This window comes from Trichosurus vulpecula, chromosome 7 (genome assembly GCF_011100635.1).
Source record: "Trichosurus vulpecula isolate mTriVul1 chromosome 7, mTriVul1.pri, whole genome shotgun sequence".
Lineage (NCBI taxonomy): Eukaryota > Metazoa > Chordata > Mammalia > Diprotodontia > Phalangeridae > Trichosurus > Trichosurus vulpecula.
Window position 1 is genome coordinate 209686525 of NC_050579.1, and position 21993 is coordinate 209708517.

Consider the following 21993-nt stretch of genomic DNA (forward strand, 5'->3'; position numbering starts at 1 on the left):
GAACTGGAGTAAGAGCACCTGAGTTTGATTCTATCAATAACTACTTACATGACCTTATGCAAGACACATAACCTTGGTTTCCTTATAGGGAAAAAGCCAGAGTTGAACTATAACACCTTTAAGCTCCCATCTAGCTCTAAATTTATAATTATCTCTTTCTATGAGCCTGGGGTATCAGAAAATACTTTTTGGGGGGCAGCTAGGTGGCACAGTGAGTAGAGCACCGGTCCTGAAGTCAGGAGGATCTGAGTTCAAATCTGGCCTCAGACAGACCTGACACGCTTACTAGCTGTGTGACCTTGGAAAAGTCACTTAACCCCAACTGCCCTGCCTTCTCCCCCTGCAAAAAAAAAAAAAAAAACTAAACAGAAAATACTTTTTGTAGTAGATTATACCTGAGATGAGCCTTGAAGGAAGGTACAAATTATAAAAAACAGGGCTTGACTAATACCATAAACGTATCCCTTTTAAAAATTATTAGTGATTTTCTGTTACCAAAGTTCACCTACTAGATAATGACATGAAGTAGTATACAGAGACATTAGTAGTTTCCTGAGATTACAGGGATATACGCCACTGAATTACTTGGGACAAACAGTAATTTTGATATGGTCTCATTTTGCTACAGATACATGCATTTGACACTAGGCTGACTTAGAACTTCTGATTGTGATGAGATGAAATTGGACAGAGATGGTTTCCCCAACTTTAGCTGGGTTTCTGTCAATTGAGTACTGGAATTCATATGATATATACATTTCATTGTGCTCTTTTGATGTGTTTTTAATTCTATGGCAGAACTCCTAAGGATCATAATTCAATGACTTTTAAAAATAGTGCATTGACTATTGGTGTGTAAGAGTCAAGCATTTCAAGGATCATTCAAGCCTAGAATGACACAGAATCAGTCACAGAATAGTCGAAGGAAGGTACAGTCAAAAATGAAAAGCAGTGCCAAGAACTGACAAGTTACTGTTGCCAATAGCCTAATTAAACCTTAGACTATAAGCAGACCATCAGAGGGACTAAGAAGCTATGAGGGTTGTTATTGATTCTTCTGGAGTGAGGCATTGGCTTGTTCAAGTTGAAAGAACAGTGAGAAGATTAATAAAAAGGAAAAATAAAGATTAGTAGTAACCAGTGATATGAAGGAAAAATATTGTCATGGAAAAGGCAGTTCAAAGACAGGAGTAGTAATAAGTAAATAAATGTAATTTTTATTTATGAAACTGTTTTAAAAAATAATTCCAGGCTATACTAAAGTTGTTAGAAGAAGCTAGATAAGTCTATAAGATCTGGGTATTTTTATTAGGCTATAAAATATTCACCAAATATATTTGTGGTTTTTTAAAAAAAATCAACTGGGCCTGACAGTCTTACCCCCATTGAGTGAACAATAAACTCTAATAAATGTAAGACTGAAAAACAAAACTGTTTGAGAATTATCTGTATTTCAAATGGAGGTAGGATATTGCAAGACCATCTTCCACTATGCCATGTGATATCAAAGGTTTAAAAAATGCAACTAAGATGTAGAAATAAACAAGCTTCAGTGGTTTGGGAACTCCTTTGATTTCAAAGGCATTCTCAAAGTACGAGTCATAATTAAGATCAGGTTTTGACAAATGGAAGGTTTAATATCCAACATGATAAAAATGTGATTTCCTAGTGAAGAATTAAAGACCGGTGAAACCTTGTAAAATAAATGCCAAACTGTATAAAACAAGTGACTTCAAGAAAAGGACAACATATTGCACATTAAAATTTTTTGAAAAATGTATAGTGCTATAAAATTTACCATATTTCAATACATTTAATTATTTTACATTGTCTCAGTTAATTCACATACCACTGTACTTGCCAAGTGAAACATGGTAATAAAGGACGATGGAAGTTTTGAATTTAATGTCATTTGTAAAATTTTATAGAGAAAGATGATGGAAGATTGTGATTAGTATCACCTCACAAGACAGACAGAGAACAAGGTAAAACCACTTTAAAGAGAGCTTAGTGAGAGACTCAAATAAACAACATAGTACCCAGTGCATTTAAGGCTGAAGCTGGAAGGAGTTCAAATAGAGAAGATATAGAAAAGAAAATGCAAATTTTACCTACAGCAAATTTTTACCTATTATTAAGACCTATTATATAGTCACCAAAGTTGTACTCTAACATTGTAGCCCTGAATGTGCTTATACAGGAGGTAAAAATGTTACAGAAGAAACAAAGATGGGAAAAGCTAATGAACTAACCCAAGCACGTACAAAACAGGGTTGTGTTGGAGACAACACAATTATAATGGCTTGGAAGTATTGATACTGAATGAAGGGAAGATAGAAGTGGTAAAGGAAAAAAAAATCACGGACATTATTACCCCCCAAAAAAGTTAACAGGAAACATCCATTAGTATAGACTAACATGTACTATCCATATGTAGAGTACTTTTATGAGAATATATACACATACATTGGTGACATACTTGAAAATGGTGTTAAAAGATTCCATTGTGCTTATTGTCTCCTGACTACTAAGAAAAGCATTTGATCTGTTTGAACAAAGTGCCTCTTTAAAGGGTCTTCAAAAAAAGTATTTATACTTCTGATTTAGATATTAAGATTATAATAGAGTCCTTGAATTGTACATCGGAGATATACTTATTTGACATTCTTCTGATAATGTTAAGCAAGACAAAATGGAGAGATAAAAGAATTCACTATTTTGATCGAGGAGCACAGATTCAGAACTAGAAGCAAACAACTATTTCAACCCTCTCATTTTAAAGATAAGTAAACTGAGAAACAATGAGCTGAAGTGATTTGCCCAATGTCAGAGAAATAATAAGTGAAAAAGTCGTATTGGAACCCAGATCCTATGACATCAAATCCAATGTCCCTTCCCTTCTTCATTGTACTATGCTGAAATCCTGCAAAAGTCCAAGATGGATTCCACCTAGGTGGGAAGATCAAATTGTACTTTTATGGATTATGATGTTGATGATATTAATCTCCGGAATGCTTCAGAGCCTCCTTAATTATTCTATATTCATTATAAAGATTCTGGTCTAACTATTCAATTAAGAAAACAAAGAGGAAAACCTGGAAAGACTTACATGAACTGATGCTGAGGGAAGGGAGCACAACCAGGAGAACATTGTACACAGTAACAGTCACACTGCTTGAGAAATGATTTTGCTAGACTTAGTCCTTCTCAGCAATGCAGGGACCTAAAACTTTTCCAAAAGACTCATGATGGAAAATGCCATCCACATCCAAAGAAAGAACTATGGAGTTGGAATGCAGAGTGAAGCAGACTCTTTTCTCTTTTGTTTTGTTTTGTTTTGTTTCTCATGGTTTCTCCCATTTGTTATAAATCTTCCATGCAACAGGACTAATGTAAAAATGTGTTTAATAGGAGTGTATGTGTACAGTACATATTGTTTTGCTTGCTGTCTTGGGGAGAGGGAGGTGAGGGAGGGGGAGAAAACTTAAAACCTGTGGAAATGAATGTTGAAAACTGAAAATAAATAAATTGAATATAAAAAAATAAATATTAAAAAAAGAAAACAAAGAGGATAAAGAAGGATAAAGTCTAGGCAGTACTATATAATACAGTTGCATGCAACTTTTGTAGAGCTGTCATACATATGAGAAAAATCACTATAACGCTGTAATTTGACACAATCTCTGCAATTTATAGTCCGAGACAACACTGAGAGGTTAAGTGGCTTGTCCAAAATGTCTCTCAAAGTTGGGATTTGACTCTGGTCTTCCGAGCTCTGAGGCTTGCTCTGCATCAATTATTCCATATTTACTCTTATTTATATAATATCTATTGTATACTTATAACAATATCTAAACAATGATATCTAAATTTATACTAGTGTTCCCTTGTACTAGTATGGATTATTGACAGTTGACTATGGATATGTCATGGCAAAGATAAAATTCAAGTCAAGTCACTTCAGTATAGATAGCAGCATGGTATACTGGAAAGAGCAGAAGATTTGGAGTCAGAAAATCTGAGTGTGAGACCAGATTTGCTTCTTAACCCCTGCTCTATGGATGTCAGTTTCCTTATCTCTAAAATGAAGGTGTTTCCCTAGATCAGGGATGGGGAACCTGTAGCTTTGAGGCACACATGGCCCTCTTCATCCTCAAGTGCAGCCTTTTGACTGAATCCAAACTTCACAGAACAGACACCCTTAATAAAAGGATTTTTTCTGTAAAACTTGGACTCAGTCAAAAGGTTGTGGCCAAGGATCTAGAAGGCCACAAGTGGCCTTGAGACCACAGGTGCACCACCCCTTCCCTAGATAATCCATTTCTGGTCTAATTCCTATGAGCCTAAGATCTATTCAATTAAATCAGAAATTTCAGTTCTCAAAAGGCTTATGGTACAATGAGGAAAAAGACAAGCACACAAATAAGTATAATGTCAGGAAAAAAGTAATATACATGAAAAAGAGATGTGGACAAAGCATTACAGGAAATTTGAGGAGGGAGGAATCACTGTCAGTGGAAGGGATAAGGAGTGTGCTCAGAGAAGGCTTCATAGAAGACACCTAAACTGAATCCAAAAGGTCTGAAATAATTAGACAAGACTATGGGGAGCCCCTTCTAGGCATGGATATGATGGAAGCAAATGCACATGATTTTGTGCTCTAATTTGGTTAAAACATAGACTACATAAATGACAACAGTAATGATGCATAATACTTATATTGTGCTTTAAATTTTGCACACTGTTTTCTGTCGTTTTTCAGTCATTTCTGAATCTTCATGAACCCATTTAGGTTTTCTTCACAAAGATACTGAAGTGGCTTGCCATTTCCTTCTCTAGCTCATTTTACAGATGAGGAACTGAGGCAAATAGGGTTAAATTACTTGTCCAGGATCACACAGCTGGTAAGTGTCTGGGTAACTGACTCTGGGCCTGGTACTCTTGCTATTGTGCCACCTGGTTGCCCAAAGTTAGTGCTCTGTTAATATCTTATTTTATCCTCAAACCACTGTTAGAGGTAAATTCTATCATTATCCCCATTTACAAATGTTAAAACTGAGGCTGAGAGAGAATAAGTGTGTTACCAAGGGTTACAAAGCTAGTAAATATCTGAGACTGAATTTGAACTCAGGACTTTCAAAGTCCAGTGCTCTGTCACCACCTAGCTATAAGAAAGAAGGCTAGAAATGGAGAGGAGTAGGCAAAATCTGATACTAAATTGTGGAGGGTCTTGAATACTAGAATAAGCAATTTAAATTTTGTCCCATAGCCAATAGAGGTCCAATGAAGGTTTTCAAGTAGGAGTAATATCACCACAGTGATTGCTTGGGCAGGCGGGGTGAAGTATATTTTGGATAGATGAGTGACAGACTGAGGAAGACCAGTGAGAGAACTACTAAAATACTCTAGATAAACAGAAAGAAGCAAAACAGAAAGGCTTTCCATGTACATATTAAATTAGAAGGTAAAAATAGGGCACAGTCCTCTTGAAGGGCCTGGATATTCGGGTTTTGTGTCTCTGACTTGACAGAGCCTCTGGATAGTAACCACCTTGACAACGTCCTATTAAAATGATCTAGAAGAGAAGCAACAAGGACATAAATTTGGATAGTACTCCTACTCAGCAGGAATAGAAGGCATTGGATGGATTTTGTAGTCTAAGCATTGAGGTGATTTGAGAGTTGATTGAATATGTGGAATAAGGGATACCAGAGAATCAAATATTGCACTAAGGTTATTGGTCTGGGTTTCACTATAAATGAATTTGAGGGAAAAAGGATTGGGGACCAAGATGAGAAATTCAGTTTTGTACATATTTAATTTCAGTTACTAGCTCCTAGGTGGAGATATTCAGCCAAAAATTGAAAGCATAAGGATGGAACCTCAGCGAGAAGTAAATGTGTGGAGAAAAAGGTTGGAGAGTCATTTCTAGAGAGGTCATAATTAAAGTAATGGAAGTAGATGAGCTATTTGAAGATTTCCATCATGGAAGACACTAGCAAATTAATAAATCAGCCTCCTTGTACTTTAATTCTGAAAGCTGTCTCCTCATATATTAATTGCAATTGACAAATGGAACTCTTTAAATTTTACTGAATGCTGAATTTCATGCTATAAAGCCAAGTTCATCTAACATTTCTCATATACAACTCTAACCGAGTAATGAGTCTTTGCTTAAATAACTAGCTTTCAGAATGAAAGCATAAACACAGATTAGTCAAGATTTGGTCTTTAGTCATGTTTTACATGTGCATGCATATGACAGCAAGAAAGTAAAAAATACAAATTAAGTGTAATCAACCTTAAACCATCTTAACTAAAACGCCTTGTTGTCAATGTTTAAAATCAAGGTTGGGACACTTTCTAACTCTGCCTTTCTTCCCATAATGCTTAGTAGAAGAAAGCTCCTACTGATGTACAACTATCCCAGGTAATGATACTGACTTGTGCTTGTAAAATGTCAAGCATAATTTAATTGTCCTCAAAATATTCATACATCACACTCTATGAATAATTCAATGGTGTGTGGGAAAAGAGAGGCTATCTTTGGAACATTTGGCCTACGTAATCTTTCATGAGTAATTAATTTTCTTAGTAATCTGGTGCAGTAACACTGCAGGTTAGTCATTTGCACATGTTTCAGTCTTAAGCCGTAATAAGAAATTTGATATCTAAAAGATGCACCTCTATCATCATTTCTGTGCTAGTGAATGATTAAAGAATTTAAAGTGTCATAAAATTACCCAGGGTGGCTGGCTGAAAGCAACAGCGTTCTCATTTTGTACTGAAGAAAATATTTTATCAGCCAAAATATGTGATTTTTCTCTTCTTTAAAACTGAACCAAATTTTTAAAAGTCCTTATTATGTTAGGGAATTCTTTCATTTAAATAGTGGAATAAACAACAACAAAAACCCTAGGAACAAAGCAATTTAGCATGGATATTTAAAAAAACAAAACAAAAAACAAATATTCTGTCATGGTATCTTTTTTTTCTTCAAAGGCATTTTTCATCAGAGACATTCTGATTTGATTCCACAGCAGAAGGTTAAATTCTCACACATAGATCATTAGCAAAGAATAAACAGAGCAAGTACTAAAGCTGGCTTTGCACCTACTGAATGCTGCAAGTGTCTGTATTCATTTGATATGCATCTTGCAAAGCTTGGCTGTTCCCAGAAGGCCACTCCATGAAGACTGAGAGAGCAGCGTCTGCTAGTGGTGCCTGCGAGTCACAAAGAACAGAGAAAAATCTTTATAACAGAGAAGCTGGAAAGCATCAAAATAAATGCAATGCAGAGAAGAGGTAGTTTTTTTAATCCTGTACATCAACTTACATTACTATTTTGCTTTTCCCTAATGCACACTCCTTACACTGAAAGTACTCTAATGGTTTTAGCAAAATTTTCTGGGTCATCTCATTAGCTCATAGGTTTTAGGTTAAAATAAAACAATTCATGAGGCCCATTAAGTATGCTATTTGCTACTTCTCCTTAGCTATTAGAGAATCTTATTCACAGGTAAGGAAGAAAGGAGAAAGGAGAATGGTATAAACAGGAAAAAGAGTCTTCTTATTCTTATCATTAATGGTGATTTGAATTGATTTTTTTTCCTACTGTACCTGTGGCATTCAGAGGACATCGGTTGAATGCCATATCTCCTGCTGGAGTCCTTTTCCACACCATCGACATTAGATTATCCTCTGGGCATATTTCATAAGGTGCTGTGATTTAAAACAGAGGAAGCTAAATGCTGAGACAGAATACTTATCCTTTTCTTAAGTGGCAATAAATAATCTTCATATACAACCCCTGCAACTGTAGAAATCATTCATAGTCTTTCTTTTTTCTTAATTCTACTGATTTGTGAGAGATATCTTTGTTTCCAGAAAATTCTGCTGCCTGGCTTTCATTTCATAACATATTACCGATACACACCAATGTCTTTGCAGCCACAAATGAACGTTTTCCTACTTTAGATATAAATAATTTCTCTCTGGCTGTGAAAAAGGGACTTGTAGACACATTGCCAAACAAAAATGATTACAATGTTTTTAAGGTTTTGATGGATTACTCAATATAAGGACTTCTGATTAATTGACAACAATTTTTAGATCATGCACAGAAATAGCAACCATAAAAAAGTCCTTAAGAGACACAATGCATTTTGTAGTCTTCTTTTGCTTAAATGAATTACAAAGTTATGAAATTTTATAATGTAAAATATGGTATGGTATTTTATAATATGTAAGATGATTTGATCTATCATTATTAATGAATTTGAGGCAAAGTTATCTCACATTTCCTTAGTAACAGTTTTATAGTGTAAGGTTTGTTAATGGCAAGCCAAAAAAAAAACTACGATGGAAATAATTTCATCCATGGAAACCTTCTCTGCCATCTTTTGATATGATATATACTTAAATTTTTACTTTCTGAATTTGTTAGACTATAACTCAATTAACATTTGGAGACCTTAGGAACTTGGAATAAATATTTATTTGAAATAAGCACAGAATAGCAAAAATAATTTTGATTTCACATGCACAATGGGCATCATATTACTGTAGAGAATTTGGAACTGAAAATTTTAAAAAATGAATGTTAAAAATATTTTTAAAAGACACACATGGAGGGGAGAGTCAGAGAGACATAGAGAGGAAGGAAAGAGGGAGGGAGAGAGAGGGGTGAAGGGAGAGAAGGAAGGAGAAGGGGGGGAGGGAGAGACAGAGAAAGAGAGAGAGGGGGAGGGAGGGAGGGAGAGAGAGAGACATTAAATAGCTATCCTTTGTACTTGGACAAGGCTTCTGCTTCTACAATTGAGAATGGCTAGTGTCTTGGATATAGTTTGGAAAAAGGAGTCCAGCCACGTTTCAGTCACTCAAAAGGATACTTGATTGAAGAATGATAGCTAATGCTTACATAGCACTTTAGATTTTGCAAAATACTTATCTTAGGAATGAGTTTGTATGTTATTGGAAGAATTAAAACACACTGGTTTTGACATTCTTACTATCAGTGAAACCAGATGTGAAGTTAACTCTCCACTTTCCAGCTGCAGCTCTGCAGTAACTACCAGCACATGTGCTTACTTTCTCATTTCCATAAAACCTTTATAGAAATGTTCTAGACAAAAGCAGCCAGAACTGGGTCTGGAGTCAGGAAGACCTAAATTCAAATCCAGCCTCAGACACTTACTAGTTGTGAGGCTCTGGACATGCCACATAACCTCTGTTTGCCTCAGTTGTTTGCCTCAGTTTCTTCATCTATAAAATTGAGATAATAGCACTTACCTCACAGGGTTTTTGAGCAAATGAAAAAAGATAGTATTTGTAAAGTGCTTAGCACAGTGCTTGGTATAGGAATGGCTTGCGGCATTTTGACTGAGTCCAAGTTTTAAAGAACAAATCCTTTTAAGGGAATTTGTTCTGTGAAGTTTGGATTCAGTCAAAGGGCTGCACTTGAGGACCTAGAGGGCCACATATGGCCTCAAGGCTGCAGGTTCCCCACCCATAGGTACATGATAGGCATTATATGAATACAAGCTATTGGATATCCTTGTCGAAAAGATGAGAAAGTGCATTAAATAAGGTAAGCAATAGACCACATTTTCTTAGTCCCATAGTGAACTGAAAGGTGAAGAAAATACAATATTCTCTTGTTGATTAAAAAAAAAGCATAATACACCCTTAAATACTCTGTGATATACTACCACAAATAAATCTCCAATGTGTAGGTTAAGACTACATAAAATTTCTCATTAGATAGAAACATTTTGTTCAATGAGCCTCTGATTACCAATATCTGCATGTCACAGAATCAAAAAATCTTAGAATTGGAATGAACCTAAGAGGCCAACTAGCCATAGAATCATAGACTTAGCTCTAGAAGGGATATCAGAAGTCTTCTATTTCAACCCCTTCATTTTCCAGAAGAAGAAATGGAGGTCAAAGAGGGTAAGTTACTTACTAGCTGAGGTAAAAAAAAAAAAGCACTAAATAGATGAGTCAGGAATTGAATTTAGTCCTATGGATTCTAGATATAGGACACTTACCATTGGAACATGCTGCCTTCAAGAAAAGTCTAAACAACATATCTGACAAATGAGAATTAAAACTTTACTTACAGATATTCAGTAAAGGGTAAACCACAACCTCTGGAAGCAGCCTCCTCCATTTTTTGTATAGTTCTAATTCTTAGGAAGTTTTATTTTTTTTTTAGCCTCAAAACTAAATTTGCCCCTTTTTAGCATTCACCTTTTTATTTTTAACTTTCTGCCCTGTAGTCCCCATGAAAACAATTCTTATCTGTGACAATCTGCCAAATACTCAAAAACAACTATAATTTTTAAATGGTAGCCTAAAGTCATTTTTAATGATCTGTTGTTAATATCATAAGCTAAGACAGAAAAATAACAAAGATAAGCAAAGGAGAAAAGATGACTGTTGTGTTCTGATTTGAGTCTGAGCATCATGGCATCCAATATTGTCAAAGTACATGTGATAGGATTTAGCCTATAACTAACAAGCTGTCCTTCCATCTAGGCTTAGAAGTAAGGGCCAAGGACCTGAAGCTTTGAGAGTTCTCTCAAAGTTTCAGCACTTGAGCAGTCTGAGAGAACAATTGACATTAATAATTATCCCCATGGCAACAGATACAAACAATGAGCAAAAGTCAGCAAATATGGGCGCACAGATTGATGTCTGTGATTCTTCCTCACTGACGACCATAAAATTTGGTTGATTTAATTAGGAAGAGTAGACAGGAATGTCTAATAACTGGTTTTTCTTACTAAGAAATGGACATTGAATCAGATATTTATTAATCCAACAGATGGTCCCTCTCTTGTGGGGCATCCTGGAGTGATGATTTATTATTTCCCCGTTCAATGTGTGTGTGAGGTGACTTGGCAAAAACAAATGGACAATTTAAAATGAATTTCATCAATACTATATCTGCCCACTAACTAATCTTATCATTGAATTATTTACCTATGTCTGTGTCTTACTTCACTATTTTCACACATGAATGGTCAGAGACCCTTTGAAGAAAGACAAGAGAAGTAACGCGTAGTAAAAAAAAAATATGGGAATTGATGTTAGAAGACACCTGGGTTATCAACTCTCACAAATACTCTTTGTGAGACCATGGTTGTTTTTCAGTTGTATCTAACTCTTCTTGACCCCATTTGAGTTTTTCCTGGCAAAGATACTGGAGTGTTTTGCTATTTCTTTCTCCAGCTTGTTTTACAGATGAGGAAACTGAGGCAAACAGAGTAAAGTGACTTGCCCAGGGTCACATGGTATCTGAAGCTAGATCTGAACTCAGGAAGATGAGCCTTCCTGACTCCAAGCCCAGGGGTAGACACATAAATAAATATGACACTATGCTGTCCCCAAGGGGTTTATAATCAATCTCTCTTTCTCTCTCTCCCTTCCTCCCTCCCTCCCTCCCTCCCTCCCTCCCTCTCTCTCTCTCTCTCTCTCTCTCTCTCTCTCTCTCTCTCTCTCTCTTTCTCATAAAATAAGGCATTACCCTGCACCTCAGAGTTTATATTTCCTTTATAAATTCATCATACCTATTCTCATACTCATTGAGAATCAGATATATAACTAACTGTGAACCAACTACAGAAATTTGAACAAAAGCAAGTAGAAATTAAAAAATAAGGCTTTCCAAATTTTTGTGAAAAATTCCTAGAACCCTCAACAATGAAGTTGGGTAGAAGTTCCTTTTCTTTTAACTCCTTTGTTTATTTTATCATCTTACATATTTTACATGAATTCATTTCACTTCAGGAGACATTGAGTGTTCACTATGTGCAAGCATTATGTTAGACTCTGGACATAGACAAAAAGTTCATGGTTAAAGACTACAGAAAATGTACATTGGGGAAAACAACACTTACATAAATGTGCACATAGGACAATTTGAAGAGAGTGAAAGCATGTAAGATTGGGATGCACAAGGAAGACTTTTAGAGGCATTCACACATGATCTGAATTTTGAAAGAAAAGGAGACTAAGAGGCAGAGATGAAGAATTTATTTCAGGCGTGGGATGTTGCTTGTGAAAATATTTGAAGGAGAGAAATGTGGAACTTAGAAGATACTGTGTTTTCAGGGCCTTTAACAGAGTCTGAACACATAGGGGGAGCTTAATACATACTTGTATATGCACACACATAGGCGTCACCTACATAAAGATAATAATTTAGCTCACGGGAGTAGATTGTAGGACTGTAATTGTAGAAAGGAACTTAAAGGTTAACCAGGCCACTTCCTCATTTTAGAGTTGAGAAAAATGATAGAGAGTTTGAAAGACTGGGGGGTGGGGCAGCTAGGTGGCACAGAAGAGTACCAGCCTTGGAGTGAGGAGGACCTGAGTTAAAATCTAGCCTCAGACACTTACTAGCTGTGTGACCCTGGGCAAGTCACTTAACCCTGATTGACTCCACCAAAAAAAAAAAAAAAAAAGATTTGCTTAAGGTCGCACAGGGAAGTGACAGTTGGGATTTGAACCAGGAATTGTTTTACTTCGAATTCCAGCCTTCTTTCTTACACCATGCTAAGATAACCAAGGTAGAAAAGAAAGAGATAAGAAAAGGGTCCTGAACAGAGGTTGTTTTAGACCTTTTGCAATGTACCATTTAAAAAATACAACTCATCACACCATTCATTTGTTTCTTTGAGGTGCTAACCATTATGTTGTCCTCAGATTTCCAAATCATTATGGAAAAACAATCACAAATCCCTTTCAGGTATGTAAATAACTTATTTTCACAATTAAAATAAATTATAGATTTATGTAAATAATACATAAAAGAGATCTAATTCCTACATAGCTGGAAGTATTTATGCCCTGGGTAATTTCTTTTGAATGAATCCTAAATGTGCTCATTTCTTTAAACAGGAGTCATAGTTGGGGATTAAAAAGCAGGATGTAGTAGTTCATGGCAAATGTACATGTGAGGAACAGGAAAAAAAGATGTTTTATCATCAATTTGATTAATCATCAAGCCAAAGCTATGTGAATATTATGTTTCTTTATTATTGAAAATAGAACACTGTTTAGCACATTTGATGGATTTGTTTTGTATCCAAAATAAGTGAGGCATAAATACAAATACAATAATGAAATTTGTAGTAGCTTTTATAGGGAAAAATTACTAAGGAACATAAGAAAGTGCTAAAAATAAAACAAGCAAAATATGTTCCTTTAATAATATTGAAATTTTGTTAGTGGTTTAAAAAAACAGAAAATGCCTTATCAACTTATTTGTGTGGAGCTTTGTGATTTTTCTTCATTTATATCCTTCAAATCTAATTTTGTAATAAAATGTTATTTTTTGAAACCATATACTTAGCACTACAAAAAAAAATTGTTATTGACCATTCAGAGGTAACTGGGCAACCATTGTAGTCAAGTGTGCAAATCAAGCCTGTCAAAAATAATTTTTTTTTAAAAGTCAACAATGTTGAGAAGAAACTTTATTACCATTATTACTGAAAATTAAGAAAAGGATATGCATTCCACCTCCATGCCCCATATTTCCTACTCCATCTCCATTGCCGCACAAACAAGGAACTAAAACAGAAAAACTGTCTTTAATTTGGCATCAATAACTCTCCTATTCCTCAGATGCGCATTTGTTATAAACTATCACATTTTTCTTTTGATCCCTGTCTCTGATTCCTATCTATAGAAACGAGCACATTTGGGATCTTTCAAAAGAAATTGCCCAGGGCACACATACTTCCAGATTCATGGGAACTGGATCTCTTTTACATAGTACTTACAGAAATATATAATTCAGTTTAATTGTGCAAGCAAGTTATTTACATGCTTGAAAGTGATTTGTGGGTTGTTTTCCTAAAACTTGATTTAGAAATCAGAGAAAAGAAAATGTCAAGGTTAGTACCTCAAAGAAATAAATGAATGGTGTTATAAATTGTATATTTCAAGGTATCTTACTGGTACTGCTTGCCTTAAATGATGTAAGCTTTTAAACAAATCTAGTGAGCAGCGATGACTTGAGAACATTTTCCTTGTAAATAAATTTGTAAAATATTTTACTAACAGCAGGTGGCAATCTTTGAAAATCTGTTTTCAGCAGCACCATTTTACTGATGTGGCTATAAATGTAGTTTCAAAGAACAACCTAAAGAAACCTCTCAATATTGAGAGATTGGCTCAGATAGTTTCAAATATCAAGAGTCACATTTAATCGTATCTATAGTTCTAAAGAAAATTCCCATGAGACAAAATAAAGGTCTAAATATGTTTTTTTTCCTCATTCAGACAGGAAACAAAATAACATTCTGTCGCTTTTGTATGCATGTGTCCTCAACAAAATTTTGCAGGAAGGATATTTTTCATAACTAAGATTTGATATCGCCTAGGCAAAGATATGTTAACCTTAGTTCTTCCTAAAAATTTGTCCCTATTTTGAACAAACACACTGCTTCTTTTCCAATAACTATACAAAGTAGCACTTTTGACTTTTTAAACCAGTCAGTCACAAAGTCCAACTATGTGCCAGGCACAATGCTAAGTCTTGGGGATACAAACACAAAATTCAAACACCTTTTGCTCCCAAGGAGCTAACAGTCCAGTGGTGGGATTCAGCCAATTCCCACTAGTTTGGTAGAACAGGTACCTAATTTTAGGTTGAGTTCGGCTAACTGGTTGTTAGTGGGGATGGGGCTAGTGAACCGGTTATTTTGGGGGGTGGGCCAGGATCTCAGCTCCAGTGAGTGGAGAATTGGTTGTTAATTCATTTGAATTCCACCACTGTACCAGTCTATCTTTTACCCTATTTAAAATGCTCTCTATATGGAAGGAGATTGATATACTTTAAAAAACCTACAAAAGTAGAGAAATATTAAGTACTGACTCCTTCATGTGAGTTCTGTTAGTCTCACTTGTGAAACTCTAATAGAGGCATGTCTCTAATAGAAACATTCTCACTCAAAACGTGAGTTTCTTTGAGAATAAAAGTAATCAGGTGAGAGAAATTTTTATTTCTCTCATATTAGGAACCAATTATTGAATTAGGATGAAAGGTTTCCCTCTTTCTATTTCTTCATTCAGAAAACCCCTGTAGGTTATTCAGGCAACCTTTGAAGCACAAGTTTGATAATGAGATGAAATCTTGAGTGAAATCAGGAAAACTTAGATCTGGTCAAAAGGTAAAGAAATTTTAGCTTAGGTGAATTGGTGGATTCTGGCCCATTGTGTTTTAGTCCAACAGGTCTGGGTAGAAGTGGATTCCCCTTTTGTCTAGATTATCCTAGCCAGGGTGGTATGGGTCTAGATAATGCTCTTTGACTAAGACCAAGCAATCAGAGTCACATCCCCCAGGCCCTCATTAGCATAAGAATACTTCTCATTATAATATTCTTCCTCTCATTACTTGTTAACCAATCAGAGTTGATTTTCACCCTCAGGAATACCCACTCTTCCAAGGGCATATAAGCAATGAAACAGCCAAATGACCATCCTGCTATTACTTACTCTCTAGCATAATTAATAAGATGATTAATTACCCAGAACCTATGTCTTGAACTTTTTAAACATCACACAGGATTGATACCAATTCATATAATTTTAGAGCAGGAAGTTTCTAAAATTAGTAGGTGAATACACTGGCTTATAACCAGAGGTCAGTTTCCTCAGAATTATAAGGCAGAATATGAGAGCTGAAAGCAATCTTAAAGTGAGCATCTAGTCCAACCCTTTCATTTTATAGACAGGTAGTGAGGCCCATGGGGCAAGTTGAAATGACTCACCAGAGATAGCAGGTTAGAGGCAGGATGTGGACCAGAAACCAGCTGTCTCAAGTCAAAGTACTTTTTTTTTTCCATTTGATCACCCTCAGAAACCTATTTCACATCAGAAACTTCAGAATGATCATAGAATTTTTGGCTGCTATAATTAAATCAATGCATGAAATTATGTACTTCTTAGCCAACTTGCTTATTTCTTTCTTCTACTCCTTTATGTAGATATGTTCCCACTACATAACTGATCTTTTCATGGACAATTAAAGGAATTTCACTAATGGTAAGAAATGGTTTCTTCCCTAAAGAATATTCATCCTCTCCTCTAGAATGAAGATCTGGGTAGGACTTTGTGATTCTCCATTCTATTCTAAACTTATAATAGAATTAAGGTACTTTCTACGGTACTTAAGACTTGAATTTACAATATTATGATGGCACTCCTCCCAGGTCTTTTTAATAAAGGAAAAGGAAATTTGGGTCCTTTTCAAATTCTCTCATTTGATCCTGACAGCCACCTTGTGTATATTGTTATTGTCTTCGTATTAAAAATGAGTCAGTTGAGACTGAAATGTACAAAGTAACTGAGATTCCCAGCTATGAAGCAATTTTCTCATGGTCATGACATTAGCAGGTTTTGTAAGCAGGATTCAAATTCGACTCCTGGGTGATGCCAAATACAGAATACTTTCTACTACACCATGCTCTCTTCTACCATTTATAATAGCTATCACTGATGTAGTGCTGTATAGTTTATAAAGCAGTTAGGTGGCACAGGGGATAAAGAACTAAATCTGGATTCAAAAGACCTGAATCCAAATTTGGTCTCAGACACTTACAAGCTGTGTGACCATGGGCAAGTCAGTCATTTACCCTCTGTATTCTTCAGTTTCCTCAAGTGAATGATGCGAGTAATAACAGTATCTGCCTCCTAGGATTGGTATGAGGATAAAATGAGATATTTGTAAAGTGCCACTTTTGTAAAGCCACCTTTCTCAGGATGGTTAAAGGTACATCTAATGCTATTCATAATAGTAAGTGAGTCAAAAGAAATACTGAAAAGTAGAACCCTAATCAATTCTGTCATTCTTTAATTACTTTATACTCAGTCTTCCTATTACATGACTTACAAGAGCCTGAACTTTGTCATGACAAAACATGAAGGAGTTTAGTCTAGTGCCTTTTCTTTGCGATTACCACCTATTTACACTGTATATAATGCTAGGCACAGTGCCTAGCACATAGTAGGCAGTTATTAAATACTGGTTTCCTTGCTTCCCTTTCAATATTTTCTCATTTGATCTTACACTGGGAGTAAAAAAATATGTTTCATCTCTAAAGTACAAAGGAGCAAACTGAGGCCCAAAGAAGTTATGAGGTTATATGACTTGGCCATCACATAGATAACTATTGCAATTGGGATTTGAAGCTAGGTATTCTGATTAGAAGTATACTCGTCTGTTATGCCATATTGCCTTTTAAATGTTTATAAAATTAAAAATTTTAATTCATGATGTTTGTTTTTTTGTCATACTCATTTAACCAGTTGAGATTAAACAACCTCTTGAGAAACAATTAAGCAAAAACATCTGATACAAAGACTTTCATTGACAATGTATACAATATTCTGCCCCATAAGAGTATCCTACCTGTCTTTTAGAAAGAAGTATATTTCATTATCTCTGACTCTTAAATTTCACTGTGTAAAGCTGAAATTTGTTTGGACTTTAGTAAAAAAAACTTTTTATAAAATAGATTAAAATTAAATCATTTTACTGATATAATTTCAAGTAATAATAGCTAGCATTTATATAGCACTTTAAGATTTGCAAAGCATTTTGTAAATATCAGTTATTCTCACAACACCCCTGTGAGGTAGGTGCTATTATTACAGATAAGGAAACTGAGTCTGACAAATGTTAAGTGCCTTGCCCAAGATTACATAGCTATTAGGTATCTGAGTCTGGGTTTAAATTCCAATTGTTATGAATAGTGCACCCAGAGCCCTATCCCCTATACCATATTTTATTAAGTTGAAGAAGGCTAAACAAAGGAGACAGACATTTTATGACATACCAACAAATAAGGAATAGCACATATGTTACAAAAATAAGTAAATGAAAATCTTGTAATAATTTTAAAAAGTTGTCTATTCAGTTTAAGAATTGTTTTCTATTGTTAACCAATACAAATAAATTTAATATCGAAGGAATTTACAAAGATAGATTAAAAAGACTGACCTGCTTTTAGGATTTTATTTCTGATTTTTACCTCTTCCAGTCCATTCCATTCTGCACCCTTACCCCTCCAATTTCTATATAAACATAGTAACCACAGAAAATTCTCACCAGGGCATCTCTGCTCACTGCATCTTCTGACCTCTTCACCTGTTCCTTCACATTGTTGTCCTGTTACTGCTGCACCTTGACAGATCCTTATTCTCCTTTCCCATCCACCATCACATGACTTGGAACATCCACTCCAGTGACCCCATTGATTCCACTGGCCGTTTGCTGGAGCAGATAATAGAAGAAACAGTAGCAAATCCATTGGACACTAGGTAAGAAAGCTTAATAATAGAATGGAATACTTTCATGTTGTTTTAAGCAATATAATTAATTCTACTCTTCCATGAGAGTCTTTCTCTGGGGCCTCATCATGGTGAGGACATGATGTTGGTTGGGTTCTTGAAGGCAATGTCAAGATTACACAAGCCCTAGTAGTTCTTAGGAAGCTGAAAGAGTTGGAAATCCAGATACAGTGACTGGCAGTAAAGCTCTCATGGAACAATCAGCCTACGTAGGTTTGGAAAAAGGCGTTACCAGATTGGCTAAACTGGCAGTAGATAATTTTTCCTCCATAGTAACTCATGAAGTTTGTCCACTTGAGGTACACATGGTTTATAGTCTGTGTCAGTTAAGGGAATGCTTACATTGATTAAATCATGAATCATTGAACAATTGAAATATGTATTAGTGTCACTAGACTTTAAAATAAAATGCCCTTTGGGTCACACCTATAACATTTATATTGATATATGCTTAGCCACCTTTCTCAGAATGGTTAAAGGCACATCTAATGTTATCCATAATAGGAAATGATTCAAAAGAAATATTGAAAAGTACAATCTTAATCAATTCTGTCATTCTTTAATTACTTTATACTCAGTCTCCCTATAACATGACTTAAAAGAGCTTGAATTTTGTTATGATTAAACATGAGGGAGTTTAGAGCTAACCATTGCTAGTGCCTTTTCTTTGGGATTACCACCGATTTACACTATATGCAATTTGTATGTACATGTTTGTCTACATATTAGAATTTAAACTCTTTTAGGGCTGAGCCCATGTTTTTTGCTTTCTTTACATCCCCAAAACCTATCACAGTGACTGACACATAGTAGTTAAGAAATGCTTGCTGATAAATTGATTAAGTTGCAAGGATCTTTTTATAACATGTTCTCACAAAATTCATAATCTCATGATATAGATGCTAGGACTGTGGTATAGGGAGCATTTGAGGGCACTTGTACCTGGTGGCAGGATTTGTGTCTGGTGATCTTGTCTTACCTGTACAGTCCGGGTTGTAACACTCTCTGCTCTCTGCCCAGGGACCTCTGCATTCAGAGCCACCATGGGCAGCTGCAGTACACTGTCGGCTTCTCTGCTGTGTGCCATTAGAGCATGTCACTGAGCACTGACTCCAGGAGCTCCACTCCTGCCATTGTCCATCAACTAGCAAAAGTAAAAAGAGAGATATATGGAGAAAGATCCTATAGATGGAAAACTTTGATGCAAAGTACACGATGCAAGTAGTCCCTTTGTAGACAGAACAAACCAGAAGCACTTCATATTAGTAATGCTTTACTTTCAAAGAAATTTAAAGTTATTCAAAGTTTTATCACATATTTAATTTCATTTAAACTTCACAACAAATCTGTGAAGTTGGAATGTATTAGTATTCTCATTTTATGGATGACGAAACTGATTCTGAGAGAGACTAAATGACTTGCCCAAGGTCACACCAGAAAGTGGTAGATCTGGGATTGGAACCTAGGTCTTCTGGTACTCAGATACCATGCTCTATGAAGGAGGAAGGTCATATATGAATTTGCATATAATCTGAATGTACCTCTATGCACATTAAAACCATTTCTCATAGGTTATTGCTGCTATGTCTTGGGTGTTTGTTTTTACTATTTCTTTGTGTTCTCTATTATCATCTTAGATCCTCTATGTCAAAGATATATGTATGAAAGATAATATGTACATGATAAAACAAAGAAACAAAAAGAACTAAAGTCAGAAACATACAAAGGGAGTTTTTTTTAAAGTCTATGGATTAAAAAAGAATCACAAATTATGTGACCATGGCTATAATTTCTAGCACACTTCTATATTTTACCTAGTATATTCATTCCATGCTTACTATCTTATCAATGAGCAGAGAATTCACCTACTATTCACAATTATCTATAAAAATTGCTATGAAACCTTGCAAAAACAATAAAACTAGAAAGGAATTGAAGAATTTGTATTTCTTTCAGGACTCAAATAAAAGGGCCTGCATACGTCAAAGAGAAACTTATCCAATATAGATGTACTTGCACTTTAAAAGATACTTTATGAAACAAAAGACATCATAAAATGTCAATTTAATAATATCATATTAATGGAATTCACACTAATAATTTTATCAAAAATGCCTAACAATCTTTAGGTGTGCAGTCTATTCAATAGAACACATAGCTCCTTCTAGGTTGTCATTTGGAAAGAAACAACTTAGAGTTCCTGTTTATTACAACAGATTTAAAGAAAAATGAACTTTTAAAAAATTTGTTTTACTAAGTCAACATTTATTTAGTGCATACTATTGGTACTGTACTTGTACTGAGCATACTATTGATGAGTTTTTTTAATGGCCTATGGCGTCCTGAAGGGTATGATTTAATTGGATTAATGAAACATAGCTATAAATGTTGCCAGAGCACTTAGAATATATATGCATATATGTGCACATATATGCATATATACATAAAGTTATACAATGTAAGTAGTGTAAACAGAGAAATTAAAAAAAAAACAGAAATGGAATGAGCAGCATCTCGTGGACTTATTAGGATGCCTTCCAGGTTGACTATAAGATAGTCAGGGGGCATTTTGCAAAGTATTAAGGAAGAAATTAAGGAAGAATTGAAGTCGTCAGAATGACATGGAGACACTATCAGAAAGCACAAATCATCAAAGCACTCTGTATCAGAGGGTTTATGTTATATATGTTGAGGAATAATGAAAATTAATCTTAGCAAGATATGGGTGAGTAGAAGGAAGTACAGCTATTTGCAGAAATGTTAAGATTTTAGAATGATTTATCTTGGAAGGACAAAAGATACATAACACTATTAAAAACCACCATTGATGATATTTGAAAAAGCCTGAGGTTTTATTACATTCATTAAATTTTTTATTCAGTACTTTCTATCAATATGTACACACACACACAGACACATACACACACAAATGACTTGAAGCTAAATTTCATCAATTAGGTAATAGCCGATATTAGTATTGACTAATTCTTACATAAATCTGAACATCAGAAAACAGGAGCTTGAATTGTGGAATGATTAATTGACAATGTTAATTTTATGGGGGGGGGGGAGTATGAAACCATCATTACCAGTAAAATGGATATTTTCCGGAAGTGTGGATTATACCAACTATTAGAAATTTCCTTAAGTTAATGTCCATCATTAATTCACTGATCACAGATAGAGAGCTTCAAGGGACCTTAAGGTGACCTTGTCCAATTATTCCAATTTACATATGGGAAATTGAAGCCCAAAGAGGTTAAATGACTTGCTCTTCATCAAACAAGAAATAAGTGACAGATTAAGGATTCAAATGCAGGTCTTTGACTCCAAATCTAATACTCTTTCCCAGTGTGTCACTCTGCTATATAATCACATAATATTAACATTGGAAAGGAAATTAGTACTTATATACTCCCACTGAATTATTTTACATTTGAGGAAACAAAATCCTATAATACTAAGAGGACTTTCCTAAGGTCACACAACTAGTTAATGACAAGGTTAGGACCAGACATTCCTAGATCATAGACACCTAGAAGGCAATAGCTGTTTTATCAAAACACTCCCTCTCCCTCAACTCTTCGCCCAGTGCTTTGAATACAGTATGTGTTTAGTACTTAA

The 21993-nt window shown here is 35.1% G+C and overlaps 1 pseudogene; it reads right to left on the reverse strand.

The window, feature by feature from the left end:
- Positions 1-19507, reverse strand: part of LOC118857793 — a 309362-nt pseudogene extending 289855 nt beyond the window's left edge.
- Positions 19508-21993: the final 2486 nt, after the last annotated feature.